The sequence below is a fragment of the Emydura macquarii genome, unplaced genomic scaffold (assembly GCF_026122565.2).
Source record: "Emydura macquarii macquarii isolate MOO-44397 ecotype Brisbane River unplaced genomic scaffold, CSIRO-AGI_Emac_v2 contig_2362, whole genome shotgun sequence".
Lineage (NCBI taxonomy): Eukaryota > Metazoa > Chordata > Testudines > Chelidae > Emydura > Emydura macquarii.
The window spans coordinates 3,928,279-3,948,458 of record NW_027132499.1 but is presented as its reverse complement, the minus strand read 5'-3'; the positions used below and the strand labels follow the sequence as shown (position 1 = coordinate 3,948,458).

The 20,180-nt window shown below is 39.0% G+C and overlaps 1 long non-coding RNA gene across 1 annotated transcript in view; it reads right to left on the bottom strand.

Annotated features, from left to right (window-relative positions):
• Positions 1-2,050: 2,050 nt before the first annotated feature.
• Positions 2,051-20,180, bottom strand: part of LOC137161619 (uncharacterized) — a 52,075-nt gene continuing 33,945 nt past the window's right edge. The window contains exon 4 of the long non-coding RNA XR_010922141.1: positions 2,051-2,229. This is a non-coding gene — a long non-coding RNA (uncharacterized lncRNA). The remainder of the gene's footprint in view (positions 2,230-20,180) is intronic.

Here is a 20,180-nt window from a genome sequence, read left to right as displayed (position 1 = left end):
CCCTAAGTGTTAAGAATCTGGCAATCTACCTGAAAGAACTGATATCTTAATTTACATTATCTAAAAGTATTAAATATTCATTACTTTACTCATAGCTACCTTTTAAAATGCTAATTATAGTATAAGTAAAAACTGCTCTGTTCAGTTCTAATGGCTACAAAAGGACTAACGAATGTGTGTAACACTGAAATCTCTAGCCCTTACGTGATAAGAACATTTACCTTTTGGTGTACATCGTCTTTATGTAATCACATGGGTGGTACAAACATCATGCCACATTGGACTGCCAGATTACTTTACATCAGGGGCTTGATGTCATAGAAGCATAGAAGATTAGGGTTGGACGGGACCTCAGGAAGTCATCTAGTCCAACCCCCTGCTCAAAGCAGGACCAAACCCAACTAAATCATCCCAGACAAGGCTTTGTCAAGTCAGGCCTTAAAAACCTCTAAAGATGGAGATTCCACCACCTCCCTAGGAAACCCATTCCAGTGCTTCACCTCCCTCCTAGTGAAATTTTTTTCCTAATATCCAACCTACACCTCCCCCACTGCAACTGGAGACCATTGCTCCTAGTTTTGTCATCTACTACTACTGAGAACAGCCTGGTTCCATCCTCCCTGGAACCCCCTTTCAGGTAGTTAAAGGCTGCTATCAAATATCCCCTCGTTCTTCTCGTCTGCAGACTAAACAAGCCTAGTTCCCTCAGCGTCTCCTCATAAATCATATGCTCCAGCCCCCTAATCATTTTTGTTGCCCTCCGCTGGACTCTTTCCAGTTTGTCCACATCCTTTCTGTAGTGGGGGGGCCAAAACTAGACACTGTACTTCAAATGTGGCCTCACCAGTGCTAAATAGAGGGGAATAGTCACTTTCCTCAATCTACTAGTAATGTTCCTACTAATGCAACTCAATATACTGTTAGCCTTCTTGGTAATAAGGGTACACTGTTGACTCATATCCAGGTTCTTGTCCACTGTAACCCCAGATCCTTTTCTGCAGAACTGTTGCCTAGCCAGTTGGTACCCAGTCTGTAGCAGTGCATGGGATTCTTCCATCCTAAGTGCAGGACTCTGCATTTGTCCTTGTTGAAAGTCATCAGATTTCTTTTGACCAAATCCTCTAGTTTGTCTAGGTCACTCTGTATCCTATCTCTACCCTTCACGGTATCTACCACTTCTCCCAGCTTAGTGACATCAGCAAACTTGCTGAGGGTGCAATCCACCCCATCCCCCAGATCATTAATGAAGATGTTGAACAAAACCAGCCCCAGCACCGACCCCTGGGGCACTCCGCTAGTTAGCAGCTGCCAACTAGATATCAAACCATTGATCACTACCCATTGAGCTTGATGATCTAGCCAGCTTTCTATACATCTTATAGTCTATTCATCCAATCCATACTTCTTTAACTTGCTGATAAGAATACTGTGGGAGACTGTATCAAAAGCTTTGCTAAATCAAGGTATATCACATCCACTGCTTTCCCCATAGCCACAGAGCCCATCATCTCATCATAGAAGGCAGTTCTATGTGTGTCACAACATGGACTGAGGCACATCGTTTGCCAACAAGTTTAAATCGGTTTCTTTGTGTGTGTTATAACTTTGTAGGATTGGAACAGATAATTTAATAAAGCAGAAAAATGGAACAAGTTATGGTTTTTGTGTGAAGCCCACTGGGAAAGCTGGAATTTGATTGAGTTTCATTTTGATCCAAAAGAACCCAAGATTCAAAGTAAACTTCAAGGGGTGCAAATCTCCAAAGATTAAAACCAGAGGAAAGGTTTGCATGAGATCTGCCAACCAAAACTTCCAAGTACTGCACAACTTTTATGTGGCTTGGAAAACCTTAGTGATAGTGGGGAAGCAAAAGGAGTCACATAATTTTCAGGGAATCTAAACTATTCTCATTAGAGAGAACATGACTCGTGTAATGTACTCCATGCTATATTACAGGGCAAGCATTGACCAGTTTAAGAAGCTGCACCTGAAATAAAAATTCCCCTTTGGTACACAATAAGTAGTTGAAGAGCCAAGTACATGAGTGAGCACTAAAAACTGGGGCCTTGTTTATTCAAGCACATCATTACAACATACACAATGCTGACTGCTGAAAATTGAAGTGCTCCCACAGGGTGGGAGCAGGAAATTCAGTTTTCCACTCTCCAACCACAGGGATGTGTCACTGTTCTGCATCGGCACTCATGTTTGAATCATTTGGGTTGGAGGCTAATAAAAAACAAAGGGTTGATAATCAGTGTTCTTTAAATGCAATGGATGAAAGAATGACAAATTAGACAGAGACAGTTGGAGGTTCTTTGTATCATTCTTGGCTAAGAATTTGATCATTCAGCCAAGTTATGAAAGGAAAACAAAATACTTTCTTGCCAATGTTAAACTGTTTAAGAGTATCTAGAGACTAAATACTAGACATGCTTAAGGAAATAATTGAACCCTGATTAAGTTTGGATGGACGATTCAGAAGCTTAGTGCTGGAACAGGCATATTTTATTAGAATACATCATTTTAATATAAATCATATTCCCACATTTTGATTTAGATTTCAAAACAGTTTAGGAAAAGCATTTAGAGATGTGGTGGATTATAATGCTGTACAGATTTCTATAATGTCCTCATGCACTGCAGGAGGCAAGGTATTTTGCAAAAGAATTACTGACAATAAGACAACGTTATTGGGAGATCACAAATCCTGCTGTTTTGGGGAAAGGGATAACATGTTATCTGAACATCAGCAAAATGCTTTCTTTAGTTGTGCTACTTAATCCAGTTCAACTAAACATTTAAAGGCCCAGTTTTCTTGAACAACATCAAAGGAGTTACTAATTAATTATTTGAGTTCAGGGATACTATTTTACCTGCATAGTTATATAAATGCATGCCTTGTGTTACGTAATAGTAGAATTCAAATATTATTATGATCACTATTATGGTATAGACTGCAGTATGCTAAATGCTGTCCAAACAAATAGGAAAATCCATGCCAAAATGACACACTTCACAGAGATATAGTACAATAATAAGAATGAGGGTGTTTTATTGTTGTTTGTGTTTATTTGTTTGAGTTGTTTTTTTTTCCAGTGAACTCTGATGTGGAAGAAAACAGAAAAGGCATTATTAAAACCATCTCATCACACACAAGCTATCTTAAAACTTGCTTCATTTGGAAAAAATCAATATTGTTACACTGATTATAACTATCTCCTCCTTTGCATGCTTTGCTCTCATAAGTAGAGTTGGGCAGGAACTGGAATTTCAATTTTGCAGGAAATTCTACAATTTTGAAATCTGTTTTAATTCCAAATCAAAGAATTTAGAAATTTCCTGTGAAACAAAATTTTTGAAAACATTTTTGTTTTGGGTCAATCATTTCAAATTCAACTTTAAAAAAAATTTACAGCTTAAACTAAAAGAAATTTCTAAATGAAAACTCACTTGAAACAAAATATCAAAACATTCCATACCAAAAAATGTCAAAACAGGATGGTGCAATCATATTAAAAAGTTTTTTTCAATTTTTTTTCCAAATGAAATTTTATGGAAATAGACCCATATCCATGGGAAGTTTAGGTTTTGATGAAACACCATTTTTCCAATCAAAAAACATTCCATTAGGAAAAAAATTGAGTAGCTCTACTCATAAGTCAGCGAGTTACTGCACACCATAAAGGCTGAGGAAAAAAAATTCCCTGTGTCTGACAGTGTGGCATGATTAAGGCAAATCTAAATGTTTTTTCTAGCTCCATACTCCTCATGTTGATGTTGGTTGACTCCTCATGTAGATGGTTGACGTTCCATCATCAGCTGGCTCTGTATTTTTGTCTAAATTTGCAAATCTCTTGTTAGTACAAGATTTTGGACAGCAATTATGATCTCATTCTTAGTTTCACCTTTCTTCTGAGTATTTAGACAGTCAGTTTACTTTATTGGCATAGGAGGGGTCAGTACTCTCAGGTATCTCAGCCTATTACCATCTGACCAGGACAGGACTTCACAATAGGCTTAGGGTCTTATCCCCTGTGCCCACTTGGTTTTTTTGTGCATTTCTGAGGCAATGGCAGATAATTACATAATGATAGTGCTATTTCTGCTGTATCTTTCTTTTCTTACAGACTCTGTGATCCACTTAATATATAGTTAAAAATGGAGTCCAAAAGCAATAGTCTTATCTGATCCATAATGCCATGATGGAACTAAACGGATATAATGAAAACATATCCCAAAAATCAAGTAACAGTCCAAGACTGTGCATGAAGTTCAAAACACTGGCACCAGTGTGCACCCAGTACTAGAAAATGCTTTATAAAGTGTTATATTTATCCATTTATTAAAAGGAAAGAAGAAATCACAGCAGGAATAATAATAGCAAAGAAAGCTTTTCTGCTTTTCACAATCAAAGTAACACGATCACGTGTAGTAATGTCACCCCTGCCTGCTTGGTGTGGCACTCTAGCCCTTTCCAGTGGCAGCTTAACCATCTAGAGATTGATGAGCATACCACACCCTTAACTGCTAGAGATGTATTTTTAGATCATGCAGTAGATGCTCACACATTAAGCTACAGAGGTCCCAGGTTTGATCCCAGTCCATGATGACCAAGTGTAACATCATGTATTACTCAAGAAACCTCTGATTCTGTGTATGTGGAAGAATGCAGATATGGGGCCCCGGTATCTGGGACTGTGCCTCCCAGCCTGGATAGAGAGGCAGGTGCTAGTTCTGCTTGAGCTAATATGCTAAAAATAGCATTGTGGCACTGGTGGCAGCTCAGGTTAGCCCCAGTATGATTTCACCTGCTCCTCTTGGTCTGAGCTCAGGTGGCTAGCCCAAGCCATCACCCATTGCACAACATCAACACTGCTATTTTTAGCATGGTAGCTCGAGTGGAGCTAGTACTTGTCTGTCTGCCTATGCTAGGAAGTATGTTTCCAGTTGTGGTGTAGATGTATCCCTTGAAGTCACCAGTAGTTTTGCCACTGACCTCAGTGAAATCAGGATTTCATCATAAAATACTGTGGCGGGGTGCGCCTGTTCCACCCTGTGGATCCTGCGCTTCACCGGCTACGCCAGTGGTGCAGCTGGGAGGGGAGTGAAGGGGGGGGGGGACCTGGTCCCGCCCTCTGCCCCGGGCCCCCGACCCAGGGACCCTGTGAGGAGTGGTCTCACCCTGATTAGTCCCTGAGACCGACTACCTTCCCTGGGTCACCTGTCTGTGGCCCCCCGGCCGGTAGCCTGCTCCCTGGTACCGGCGTGAAGGGTTGTTCAGCCTTCCCCAACTGAAGCCTCTCCATCTCAGTGTGGTAGCAGCAGCGGATGATAGTCCCAAGCCCTGCGGCTATCACTGCAGCAGGGCAGGGCAGGGCAGGGCAGGGCAGGGCAGGGCAGGGCAGGGCAGGGCAGCTCCTCTCCGCTCTGCTTCTCTTCTCTTCTCTTTGCTCTGCGTTGCTTCTCTTTGCTCTGCCTCCTCTCCTCTGGCTGTTAACTCCCTTTCAGCCCTCCTGGCCTGCCTGAATTGGAGGCTTTTAACTGCTGGGGCAGCTTCTTTGATAGGCTCCAGGTGGCCTAATTGGCCCAATTGTCTTGAATTAGCCCCAGCTGGGTTATCCAGGGAAGAGGGCTTTATGGAGCCTGGGGCTAATATACATGCCTTCCAGCACTCTTTCATAGCCATGCGGTCTGGCCCTGTCACAATACATACCTAAGAATAATCTAATGATTGGAAATGAGTGAATACCTTAAAAAAAAAAAACCTGAAAATGTTAACAAAAATAAAAATTTTAATTCTTCCATCTCTGTGGCCTTAAAGTTACACACCTAGGCCTCGATTAATCAAAGTACTCGAGCACACACCTAACTTGAAACCAATAGGATGCCTAATGAGTTTAAAGTAGAATTTGTGGTTAAATACCTTGAGGAACTAAAGCCCTGAATACATGTGTAGGAAGTCGCTTGACTTACAGAAGTGCTGAATATCTATACTATCCATTGAGTCCAGTGAAAGTTGGGGTACTCTCCATATTTGATCTACAAAACACAGGCCAGTTTTTGGATCTCCAAGCGTATTTTGTTCCCATTATCCTCAGACTAAGTTACTGAAATATTTAAAATGTATACACACAAAAATGTCCAAATACTACCTTTGTTTTTCTTCGATCATTTCATATTGTTTCAAAACAATTAAATTGGCATTTAGTTCAAATGTACATGTACTTTATCAAAATAATAATGCAACTTTATCAAAATAATATTTTCTCAGAAGATAGATGCAACAATCTTGTTTCCAGTTGATAAATTAGATTATGAAAAAAAATGTTCTCCTTTAGATTTAGTGTGACAAACAGAGCATTCTGAATGCTGTTTTTGGTTATGTTCAATTCTGAATTGAAACATAACTAATAAAGCTGTGCCAGTTCTTCACCATATTTAATTGTTTGCATGTTATAAGCCTGTTCCTTATCCTTCGTCTGTTTTGTCCTTTTAGACTCTTAACACTCCAAGGCAGAGTTTATCTTTTATTTGTTTGTATGCCTGGAACAAGGGAGCCCCAATCCTGATTGGGGTGCTTGGACGCTTTCATAATATAAATGTTTACTAATAATAAAACAATTATTTTTTCTATTTAGTGTCTCTCCCTTTATCACTGTTTTATTCATAGACAGATGGTCTCCACAAGAGATCTTTCCAAAAAGAGAAAGAATATGCAGACTTTTATTTCCAGACCTAGTGGTTCTCCAAAGCCACTCTCCATTCTGCCTCCACTCCAGTAGATGTCAATGGTAAAAGTGCTTCATGGTCAGGCCCTTTAGGTATACATGAGGACTTTCCTAAGTGCCATATTCCCTAATGTGTCTTCCAGTCCCATTATACAGTTCTCCTCATCCTCTCATTTTCTCCTCCTAAAAACCAACCAGCTAGAAATTTGCTTCAGCCCTCCAGCAGCCATAAACCGAACACTGCTGAGAGGGAGATGAATGGCGGGTGGGATTTATAAGCTGTGGTTGTTCAAATCACCTTGTTATACTCACCATCTCAGTCCTGGATCTAGTTCCACATGCTGCCAAATTGTCCTCCAGCACTAGCTCTGCTCCTACACCAGGCTTTCAAACTAGCAAAGCCAATCACAGCACTGCAATTTTCATTGCTGGAGATACCAAATAGAAGGAACAAAGGAACTGTGAGCTTTGCATTAACAGCAACAAAATCTATTTGTGTTTAGATTTTAATTGGTAGTGTCTGAAGTCTAACTGGCATTTGATGAGTTTAGATATAAATCATCAATGGATAAATGAAAAGTGCTTACCATCTAATGTCAAAAATTTTAAAACTGGGTGCTTGAAGTGCTTTGATGTGCTTGACATTTTTGAAAATCAAGCTTCTTATTTAGGTGCCGATCCATGGGCTTAGGAAACTAATTCTAGGCGTCTTCTTTAAAAAAAATCTTGGCCTAAAACTGTTCTCCAGATTTGCAGGAAGCTGTTTGCCAGCATCGATTTACTTCATCATTTTGAAATGACTTTCAGTTTGAAGCATGTTGATATACTGTCCCGTTAGAACACACATCACTTAACAATAGCTGGAAAATCATGTGGAACTTTAAATCAAACCAATCAGTTTGGAACTGTCAGAAACTGATCAGGGTGGGTTGCAAGTACGTGTGTTTAGGGAAGATATAAACTGTTAGAAAAGATTTTATTTGTATCATTTTTTTAAAAATTGTTTAACTCTTATTTTATTATCGTTTCCTAAACCGGGAGCCTAAACAGTCTGGCATAATCCAACATGCAAAAGAAAGGTCTGACAGCTAAAAAAGGGAGGGACAAGTCCAAACAATGATAAGATCTTGATCTGAACTTTCCAATCATCAGAGGAGGTTGAATCCAGGGATTTGTTCAGTCTAGCAGGTCCTGTTGGCAACTGTCACGATTTTATAGCGAGTTTTGTGACACTTTGTACTTTTCTTAAAAGCTGCAGCTCTTAAATAGAAGCAGAATTGGACGCATTGTTTGTATAAAGGGATAACACCATAGATCATAAACATATTAGGGCATGTCTACACATAGCAACAATGCACATTACAGGGGTGTAATTTCTAAAGTACACTAACGTGTACTATGTTATCAGTCTAGACATGCTGGTCATACTAGAAGGTCCCTAGTGCACTTTAATGTAGTGCTCTTTATGTTCATGTCCCCTAAGGACCTTTTACTGTACATCATTCGTGTCTACATGGACCAATTAGTACACAATACCTACGTTCACTTTAGAAATCTCACCCCTGTAATATGCATTGCTGCTCCATGTAAGCAATCCATAGGTAACAGCAAGCCTGAATTTTCAGAAGTGACCATTCATTTTGGATGCCTCTGTTTTGTTAGCCAACAAGACAGATCTTACAGAGCTCTGATTTTCTGCAATCCCTGAGTGCAGTACCCTACAACTGAGGTTCCCAAAAATCACTAGTAAACTTTTTTTAACTGACACCAACAGCACCCAAAACTTCCATTGTTTGTTGCTTCTCCCTTGCAGGAGCATTGCCTCAGGAAGGGAGAACACAAAGTTAAGTTACACAAAGTTATAACTACAAAATAGAGTTCAAGATATTCTCTGAAACTATTCACACTCACTACACTCTTCCATAAATCATTGTTGTCACTGAATAAAATGAAATAGAAATTTAGAATTAAAAAAAAAAAGGCAGGTTACTTAATAGCTCATGGTAGAAAAATAAATTTCAGAGATCAAAAAATGGAGAGGGGCTGAGAACCAAGAACTGCCTGTGAAACTTTCCAGTACCATTGAAAAAGTGGCTTAAAATAATAAAGCTTATTTTAGAAGTCCTGAGTGGTGTGATGCCTCATCTGTAGCATATAACGAAGAAAAAGTAGCATATAAAAGAGGAAGTGGAACTGCTGTTAAAAATAACACAGAAAGTCCTTCTCTGAAAGTTCCTGGAATAAGAGCATTTATTATATTGTGTGGTAGTTGGATAAGTCAATTTGTGGTCTTTTTTTATGAGCTGTATTGTCTTTGAAGGTTACACAATCTGGTTGGAGAACACTGTTGTCTTGTTCCTTTTGGAAGAAGGGGAGATGAAATGCTAGCTGTACTCTTCACTGTAAATATAAAGAGCGAATGTAGCTCGGTGTTTCTGTTGAATGCCATTTTTTTTTGGTAACTCTTTATCTGATTTTTAGCATTCTGTGGAGGTATAAATAAATCATTCTTCTACAATCCAGTACAAAATTTACTTTTCTGCTTGTATTTTCTTTTGACCTAAGCATGTGTGAGTTAATTTAATGCTCATGAGGGACTGATAGCACTGGCTAGAAACAGTATTGTGCAAACTCCTGCCACACAGTTCCGATGATTCACCTCAACTATGAATTTTCACATTCTTGCGATTGCAGTTCTGTGCCTCCCTAGAGCAAAAATGGTCTATGAGGAATCTTGCCATTTTTTCCTCTGTAGTTTTCTCAGCTCAGAAAAAGGAAAATTCAAACTGTGGGGAAATTCTTAGTAGCTACATGTCTTTTAGAGTTTAATTCTGTAGTTAATTATTATTGACCTTTATATTATGATAACGTTTAGGGACCCCTCTCCCAACCAAGTTTGGGAATCCATTATGTTTGACACTGTACAACCACAGAATAAATTTACGTGTACACTGCAAACTGGCATATGATTGCAACATGTGGTAAGCATACCCAAGCTAACTTTAATCTGGCTAGATCAGGTACCAGTGGCAGGGAAGCACAGATTTCAGCCTGGGCTAGCCAGTCAAGTATGTACTCAGGGTCCTGGTTGGGTTTGTGCAACCCATGCTGAAGCTGTTGATGCTTCAGCTTCCTTGATATTGATGACTGAGCCAGCTAAATTAAATCTAGCTTGGGTATGTCTACACATGTGGCTTTGTCTAAACTTGTGGTGGCATATGTACGGTACATGTAGCTACACCGTGAAAGATAGGTTATAGCTATATGCAGCAGTGAAAGGCTCTGGTAGTTGGGAGGCAGCAAGAAAAGGTTCCAGTGGGGGGGGAGGGGAGGGTCTGTAAGGTTCTGAAACTGCTGGTCATTATGATATATGTGGTTATGAATCCATGTAGCTGTGCATATGGAATAGTATGTTCATGGCCAGTATGACCATTTCAAGTACACCTCACAGCACAGAGGGGCTCCTCTCAGACCAGTTGTTTACATGAAACTAACTTCAAGTACCCATCCATTGTCCAGCCAGGAAAAGAACCATGAGAGTTAATGGGGGGGGGGGGAATCTGAAACAAATGGAAACTAAAAATAAAACCGTAGGCTATGGCTACACTACAGAATTTAGAACAGTGCAGCTACAGTGATGCTACTGCAGACACTCTAAGCAACGGAAGAGAGCTCTCCCATTGACTTAATTACTCCAGCCCCCACGTGTGGCGGTAGCTCCCGCCTTCATAGCACTGTTTACACCGGCACTTAGGAAACCCAAGGTTATAGGGCAGGCTGTGACAGAAATCCTCACTTTAAAGAATAACATGAGTGAATTTAGTACACTTGAAAGCTATAATAAGCATATACTGCTGCTATCCAGTGAGTGGATAAACACGGCATGTTGGTCTTTAGGCCTGACAATCAGGCATCTTTCCCAACACTAAATTCACTAAAGAAGGGCAAAGTGAATGATTGTGCATTTACTATACATGCTTAATTTTACCACTGCCAATTATAGCAGATAACACTCCAGTACATATTACCTTTAAAGGAAACTTGCAAAGAATAAAGATGTTAAACTCCAGCAATGTTAAAAGTAAAGAGCAGCCATGCTCCAAATTATTCTGGTCAGAGCATTTGACCTTAAGAGTATAATGAGAATTTGAGTGACAGGTTGGACTCAGTAATCTGGGTATTCACCCTAATCCTGAAACCCTTTAGAACTTCATGTGAATTCCTCTTCCTGCTGCAGGACTTTTTAAATCCTCCTGCTGAATGTTCAAAATACTCCAATTGCCTTAAAGATAAGTATAGCCTCAAGGGGCCTGTAATAAGATTAGGAGCAAATTAAAAGGTTAAATTGCAGTCTTGTTGAGAAATTTAAACTCACATTTGCAATTTGCAACCCTCCATCTAATCTTTGTGGCAGAGATTAAAATAATCTATGGATTTTTACGAAGAATCAATAATCCTAAAAAAAATTTGATTTCACTTCTGGAAGACGCTGATAGGATACAGAATGATACTTCAGCTCAACTCAGAAGAATGAAAAATGCCAAAAGTTAAAAAAACTGTAGCCATGTGCACTATTCTATAACATCCAAAGAGATTTATGGATTTCTGTCAGTAAGAAAGCAATACTCAGAATTTAGGTATTAGAGATGAGGTTAAAATGGAAATAACTGCACAGAAGTACCATAAAAATGGAAGCCAAGAATCAAGAACCCCATATGTAATAGAATTCTCAGAGTGCTAGGTGGCCAAGTGGGTAGCACACCCAGCATCTAGCCTCACTTCCCAGTATGAAGGCCTTTGAGTCCAATTCCTCACCTGTGTATGGGCTCAGCTTCACACTGGGTTTTCAATGTCCTTGCCCTCTTATTACCAGAGTGTGAGTGGGGTCGGAATGAGGTTTATGCTGCTCCTGCTGCAGAGGCAGTTGGTAGGAGAGACTGGGCCCTCCCAGTTCATCGGGCTCTGACCCCTTAGGAAAGCCAATCACTGTCTGGCACCCAGGAGTGCCCCTGAAGTTACCTCCTCTGGGAAACTTCCAACCACGCATCTCTTATCATGGCTCCAAGTCCAATATAAAAGAACAAATGAAAAAGAACAGACAACTCAACTTTCAGCCCCAGCTGGGCTCAGCATGCAATTCTAGTCTTCACAAGGCTTCTTCAGCACCCTCATTCAGGAATCCTCAGGGTATGTCTTGTCTTCCTCCCTAGCCTTTCCCTTTTAAGCTTCCTCTCCAGTTGGAACATGCTCTGCAGGTCTGGCAGGGCGGGGCTAGATGGGCCCAGGATTGTCTCTAACCCCTTCAGGCCCAGGATGGGGTCTGTACTACCCATCATACCATACTGAAGAAAATACAGGGCAGGTATTCAATACCTAGAAATGACAGCAAAGTAGCAGGCAGGGGTGATCCCAGAAATGTTTTTCATGGTAGACCCATTCACAGCTTAACTTAGTATGGTGCCACTCTTTGTCAGAAGACTAGGAACAAAGAACATAGACCATTCTTACAAGATGGGAGACCCTCGCCTAGGAAGCAGTGACTTTAAAGTGATGCTTGGATATATACACAGGGGAATCTCGAGTAGGAGTAAAGAGGTTCTTTTATCTTTGCATTTGTCAATGGTGTGACTGTTGCTGGAATACTGTGACCAATATATGCTGACTATACACATAGAATCATGTTAATATGAATCATTCTCACTATCTATTATAGCAGTTAGCATATGTGAACATGATTATAATAAAGATGTAGGCCAATTTAGGCTAAGTACACATAACATCTTGCATTTACTGAAGTAAGGTTAGATTTAAATAAATAGGAAAACTGTCAGGAATCAGGATCAGGACATATCAGATCAGTTACTCTGACAGACCAGGACTGGACTGTCTCAAAGGAAAAGGACAAGCTATACGAGTGTTCTATCCTGGTACAAACCTAAAAGGTGCCTTTGCACTCCTAGGTACCTGGAACGCACGTGTTCGGACCAAAGAGATAAAAGATACACCATGGTACCAGAAAAACAAGGTAAAAAACTGATTAGTGAAATCTAGTTTCAGATAACTTACACTGTACTTTTTACTTGTAAACAGGAAAGGTATAAAAAGATGGCTCGAGGGGTGTAAGTAACTGTGGGAGCATACCTTCTGCATAAGGTGAATGTAACGATGCAGCACGCCACAGCTTCTCAGAAACTATCATAAAAAACATTTTCCCTGTACTACATTATTATTGGCTTATGGCAATAAATCTGACTGACAGTGGTTATTTGGTCTCTCAAGTATATTTCATAACAAACAAAAGTGTGGTCAAGCAATTGACTATACAATATATCAACTACTGTGTCCAGTTCCAGTGTCCACAATTCAAGAAGGATGATGATAAATTGGAGAGAGTTCAGAGAACAGCCACGAGAATGATTAAAGGATTAGAAAACATGCCTTACAGTGATAGACTGAAGCAGCTTAATCTATTTAGCTTCACAAAGAGAAGGTTAAGGGGTAACTAGATCTCAGTCTAAGTACCTACATGAGGAACAAATATTTAATAATGGTCTCTTCAATCTAGCAGACAAAATTATAACATCCAGTGGCTAGAAGTTGAACCTAGACAGATTCAGACTGAAAATAAGGTGCACATTTTTAACAGTCAGAATAATTAACCCTTGCAACAATTTACCAAGGGTTGTGATGGATTTTCATCATTGGCAATTTTTAAATCAAGATTGGATATATTTTAAAAGACATGCTCTAGTTCAAAAGGAATTATTTTGGGGAAAATTCTATGGCCTGTGTTCCACAGGAGGTCAGACTAGGTGATCAAATTAGGCCCTTCTGGCCTTGGAATTTATTAATTTGAATTTATTAAAATATAATCATATCTGTAATTAACTTATGAGGTTCACATGAATAATTATATGAATCTTAGATACCTGAGAGACCACCTCTTCCTCTGCAACAAAGACTTTACATGACAACTGTGTTTCACTGGACCCATGAACCTGTGCTGACCACGAGGAGAGGCTTGTGAGCAGAGGGAAAAGAACTTTTACAGCAGCTGGATCTAAACTCATTTCCCACAAAAAATAGATAATTCATATCTTATACATAGTGAGCACTCTTTCTCTTTCTACCACACACATACACATACACTCTTTCTTTCACACACACACAATAAAAAAACAACCAAACTACACAATAAAGCTATTTCTATTATAACCTTTATCAAAATTAGTCAACATCTATATTAGGAGAAACTTTGGAGTGAGTCCTTCTTTGAATATAGACTAGCACTTGCTTTTCTAAATTTGGAGGAAAATGGGTTTGATGGGGACACTACAGCCTATAACAGTAAAAGTTTGGTTTTGGTTTATTTTAATGAAAAACCGTACACTTCTAGCAACTTCATAAACATATGACCCAATGTACCCACCACTATGTTACTCCAGTTTTACACTGGTGGAGGTTAGCTGAGATCAGTGGAGCTACCTTGGCTTAAAACTTGAATAGTGCAATGATGAATCAGGCCTTCTGAACAGGATTTTCAAAAGTTATTCTATTTTGGCCTAATGTTGCTCCGATTAAAATCAATGGGCATTTTACCATTGCCTTTGATGGGCGCAGACTTAAGCCAATGCTGAGCACTTTTGAAAGTCCCATCCATAGACTACTTCAAGTTATCCAATTTGTGCTGTTGCGTATATTCTCTAAATCTCTTCTAAATGCATTATCATGTTTACTTTTCTAAATACTTCTGCTTTTAACACCATATTTCAAGCTTTTAACTGCCTCATATTAGTGGCAGGGAACATCAGCAGACCACAACTAATTTGCCATGTCAAAGTGCAAATACCACCTACAGATCAATCGGATCCTGTTTACATAATGCTCTGGTGACTCTGAGCCTGACAGATGTACAACATTTTAACTGTTGCAAAAGTAGTTTGCAAGCAATATAACCACTAAAGCGTACCAAAGTAGTTTATCTCATTTATCACACTTAAATGTTATATCAATGAATTCATTTACAAAGGCTCAGTGGTTTCCTGCTGTACATTTAACAAAAAATCACAATACTGTCAATGAAATGAGATAGTCAGTAAATATCCCATTTTATTACAGAGATTTCCAGAAATATAGTTGTCAGTTGTCCCTTATATATACACCCTTATTTTCAATTTTTCATTGGTAGCTTAGGCCCTCATCCTGAAAATTCACGCATGCTTAACATTACTATCATGAGGAGTTCCATTGAAATCAACAGGGCTACCCAGAGGGGTAAAGTTAAGCACATGTGCAATGTTTTCAGGAGCAGGGACTCGGTGACCAATATATTCTGAATTGAAAGATGACACAGTAAATTATGAAAGGGACTAAATATGTTTTCAGCTACTTTGATATAAATCCAGAATAATTCCCTTAAATCCAAACCTAATTAATATCTGAAGCCAGCCTTTAAGTCACCAGTTATTAAAAGGAAAATTTACCATTCTTTTGTTTAAAAGGAGGACTACCTTCTCCCCATACTTGTAGAGAAGTGATTTTATTTTTTTTAGAATTTTTTTCTTCCCTCAGCATTATATTAATAAATATCTGGTGGTAATAACCCAATCAAGTTGCTAACTATTGAAAAACAAAATATCTTGGATGCATCTGGGGTTCTCATTTTAAGACAATATTAGTGTTATCCCTCTGTGCCCACATAGGGGATTAAATAGGCATAAGGCATCCCTTTATTCTGGTGCACAGGCTACTTCCATCACAGCCCTGAGGGAAGAGAGGCGCCTCCAGGGATTGCTACTCCTCTCCACAATCATGTGGACTATCAGGAGTGAGGATTTGGCTGAGGCCTTGGTCCTCCATCCCCCACCAGTGTACTGGCCAAAACAGCTAAACCATCATAGAGGGAGAAGTAATCTGTTCTAGCTACTATACTAAAGTGATACTCACAACCTCTCTACTTGCAGCCTGAACTGCATTTATACTGATAGATTTTACTCTGAGCAATTCTTACATGATATGGGTGGCTGTGTGGAACCAGGATTTTTATGATGAATCTGCTAAGGAGGGGACTACAACTCCCATCTACCCCCACCACTTGCACATCTCCTTTTTCCTGGCCAGGTGAGAGGAAAGGTCCTGAAACTGGAAGTGGCTGTGTTCTGTTTGAGGAAATGGCCTCATGGCTAGCAAGGAGCTGCAGAGATGCTGAAGCAGCAGCGGGGAGGCAAGCAGGGAGCTGGAGGGCAGCTGAAGTCAGAGCAGAATCCCTAGGTACTGTTTGCAGAGCCGCACATGGCATAGGCTGCAAGTGCCAGATACTACGGCTGGGTGCAGGCCTGTGTGGGACTTATGGGGGAGCAGTAGCAGCTAAGCAGAGAGCCAGTACAGAAGACTCTACTGAGAGACTCTAACTGAACCTGGCCCGGAACCTGTAATCACCTAGTTGCTTCAATAGGGACTGGAATGGAGAGAACACCACAGGCCCTACTAGGCCTGAAGAGCCCTGACTCTCAATGGGACTGACCAGGGATGCAAACAAACTCACATTGAACTGTACCGAGGATATCGACAACCTTTCCTACTAGGCCTAACAAAAGGCTTTCCCTTAGTCATGTGTCTGAGTGGTTACTGGGACCCACCAGGGTTAGTGCCTACAAGGCCAAGATACTGAGGAACCTACAGGGCTTGCCTGAGTCACAGTACACCTGGCACGACACCACGGGCACCATAGGGTTTGGTGAACTGAGCATCCTCACTTATTATACATTGTATTCTGTGTAGTGACCATTTCAAAGTTGTTTTAGATTCCTTCTGAGCAAACCTAATTATTTGCAAATCCACTATTCCTTTAGTTGTTCCAATAGACTCTGGTTACCCCATAGTGCAGTGCTATTGAACATTAGCCACGTACACACTTTGAATCTATCGCTGCCTTCAATATGTATGAGGAAATGTTTGATTAATAGCTAAAATATAATAATATATTGCCTTGACTCTAAGGTATCCTGAAAACATTAACTGTGAAGTAATTCCAAAGTAATAAATCACGCAGTATGCTTTTCTAGGGACGCTAGCTCTGTGTAAGATGTAGAGGTGAATTGACTGGCACAATAATGCAAGAACATGTTTCTAGGTGACTTTAAGAAGTGATAGATTAAATATGTAGTTTTTGCTGCTGATGCTGTTCTTGTCTTGGCAGTAAATTCTCTGCCCAATATCCAGAGATGTGTTTGATAAAGCTATTGTTCCTTGTTCTATTTTATGGATGCTATGTCCTTTTAGAGGGATATATTTGGGGACAGGAAATGGAGCTTTGGATTGTTATGTCAGAATTGTAGAAGTGATTAAAATAAATTAACATGAATAAAGAAAGGCTCCATGTAAAGTGTATATATGCTGCTTTTGATCAGGTCAAATAATTGAGCAAAATAGTCAAATAGTAAAAAATGATCTGTAAATATTTTCATGAATAATTATGTGTGAATATTCACGCAGCTACCATGTGTTCACTGAAATATTTGCACATACCAAAATTTTCCATGAATTGTATCAGAAATATGTATTACTTAAAAACCTCATACTGGAAGCTTGTTAATCATTATATTCCTAACAAAAACATTTCAGTCATCCAATTAGGGATGAGAAATTAATTAATATGCTGTGAAATCCTAGCCCATTGAAATCAATATGAATTTGTTATTGACTTTAGTGGGGCCAGGATTTCACCCTTAATTAAAAAAATATTAATAGTAAAATAGTTACCTTAGGTAGTTTTTTCTTTTTAAATTCACGTTTTTATATGATTGCATGTGCTACTTTTGGAGAAGTACGTTTTTTATAAATAAAATATTATTATGAATACATAAAAAACACCATTTACTGACAATAGAAACACAAATCAGCAGGTTGTTCTGGATGTCAGCTTTTTCTCTGAAGCTCTGGAAGCACTACCTCTGACACTGGCAGACCAGGAGCCTAAGTCTCAACAGAACACTGATGAATACGTAGCTGGAACCAGATTGGCTCACTTGTGTGTTAGCAGTGTTAAAGTGGGTATTAGAGTTATAAGAATGTGTTTAGTGTTTAGACTTTATGAAATGCTGCATGCATTAATCTCACTTATAATATCTATATCCCATGTTATAAGGTAATATTTAAGTGTGTTCTCTGTAACTATAAATCACCAGACAGGAAAGAAGCATGAATGAGTGTGATACTATTTTCCAACTGTAGGTATTATCTCCAACCCAACAAGGAGGCCCATCAACATGAGATGAATCATCAGAGGACAAAAGGCTGATGTTTGCTCTCTCCTCCTTGCCCTCCCATGAAGAGGAGATGTGCAAGTAAATTCCTTTCAACAGCTGAATTTGCAACTCAAAACAAAAATAGAGAAGGAATAATAAGTCCTAACAAGGAGAAACTGCATCTTTAATGCTCTTTGGACTCTGAGGGATTACTAAGCATAAGTGAAAGATTCCCAGGGCTTGGCCTGGGTTAGCACTAAAGAATATATAGAGCTTGCTTAGTATTGAAGCTTCTATTACTTTTTTAAACTAACAACTGTATCTCATTTGTGTGTGCATATATATTAACCTGCTTTAACCTTCCAAATAACTCTTATTTCCTAGTTAATAAATCTTTAAATAGTTTATTATAGGAATGACTACAAACATTGTCTTTGGTATGAGATCTAAGGTGAAATTTACCTGGGGTAAGTGACTGGTCCCTTGGGACTGGAAGTAACCTGAATATTGTTGTGATGGTGAAGGAACCATCTATCACAAAGGCAAACTTACCTGGACAGCAAGACAGAATGGAGTACCCCAAGGTACTGCCTGTGATTCCATATTAAGGCTGTCATAGTGCTTGAGGAGTTTACATTTGATACTTGGTTAGTGAAATCTAAGTATAGAATTCACAGCCAATTTGGGATTTGTACTCTGCTTCTTAGTAGTCTGCCCTGAGATTTGTACCCACATTCCTGCAGAACTATATTCAGTGCAACATACTGTACTGTCTATCATATTTACTTAGTAAAACAAATTCTATTTACGTATTATAAAAATAAATTACATATTAAAAATTGGCAAACAAACTAAATTGAAAAAATCAAAATTTAAAGAATAAAAAGTCAGTGTGGTCTGATGCTACCATGTTGTTAGCACATTCATCTATATTTCCAAGCTATTGTGAATGTACATATCATAATATTAATAAAATAAAAGGCAACTATAATGTTCCAGGTAGACATTCTGTGGGGGTAAAGATCCAGAGCTGGAGATGGTTAGTAATGTTTATGCAAAAAGTATTTTGATTATGTAGACTACTCTTCAGCTCTTCAGCAGAGTATACCTTATTATTATATTAATTATTATTAAGTAATTATATTGGCTTAATTCACTAAGATTTGCACTACCCCAAATTTAGGTCTTCTATCATTATATTTTCAATCTTTCACCAGTCAGACTGTACCTTAGAGTCAACGATTGGAGGGATTGATCTCAAAGAGGAACGTATATAAATCAGCAAGTGAATCTTCCTGAGGATTAATGCCTCCTACCAGTTGCTGAATAGTTGATGTCCCAGTACAACACAATCCAAACAGCTGTAGCAATTAGACATGACAAGACATTTTCCACATACTGTTTTGTCTAGTGAAACTGTCAGAAAGTGCAGTTTTCCTGGCTTTTAATTACCACACCACCCACAGTTAGTATATGTTCACCCACCGCTTCTGCTTGAGAACTAATCTATCTTCTACTCAAATGTATGGTTATTAAAAACAATGGGATCCTGTCAGAACTTGTGTTTTTAAAAGGGTAATATAACAGAAAGATAGAATTATCTAAATTGTCTTGGAAGGTGGCCACTTTTTTTTCTCCTGTAAAGATTGTACATTTTTTAAAGGGGTCTAATCCTAGTCCTATTCCAGTCAATGAGTATATTTTGCCATCATTTTGAATGGCATATTTAGGCCCTATGTGAGCTATATACACAAATAATTCCTCGGTTAGGAAGATCTGTGGACAATCAATAGGTTCACAGATGTTTGAGATGAAAAAGATCATGAGTATTAGATCATATGCACTATCCCAAAACTAGTGCAGTATTGTTCCCTTAAGGCCATTTCTAATGTGTTCTAAAGTCTCACTCTAGCTATTAATAAATAGTGACTTCATTGGTACTACTCATGAAAATAAAGCAAAGCATATGCATAAGTGTTTGGAGGACTGAGGCTGGGGAGGATATATGGAGGATAAAGGCAAACACATTAAGGAGGATATCACTTTTTATTCCATGAGCACAAAGTACAACCTGTTTCCATCATAGATTCCTCAGTGGTTAATTTTTAACTAGCTTTTTGTGTTTTAAATTTTAAAAAGTTTAATTTATAAACATAAAAATTACAGTTAACGGAAACATAATAAGATGTTTTCTTACCTTTCA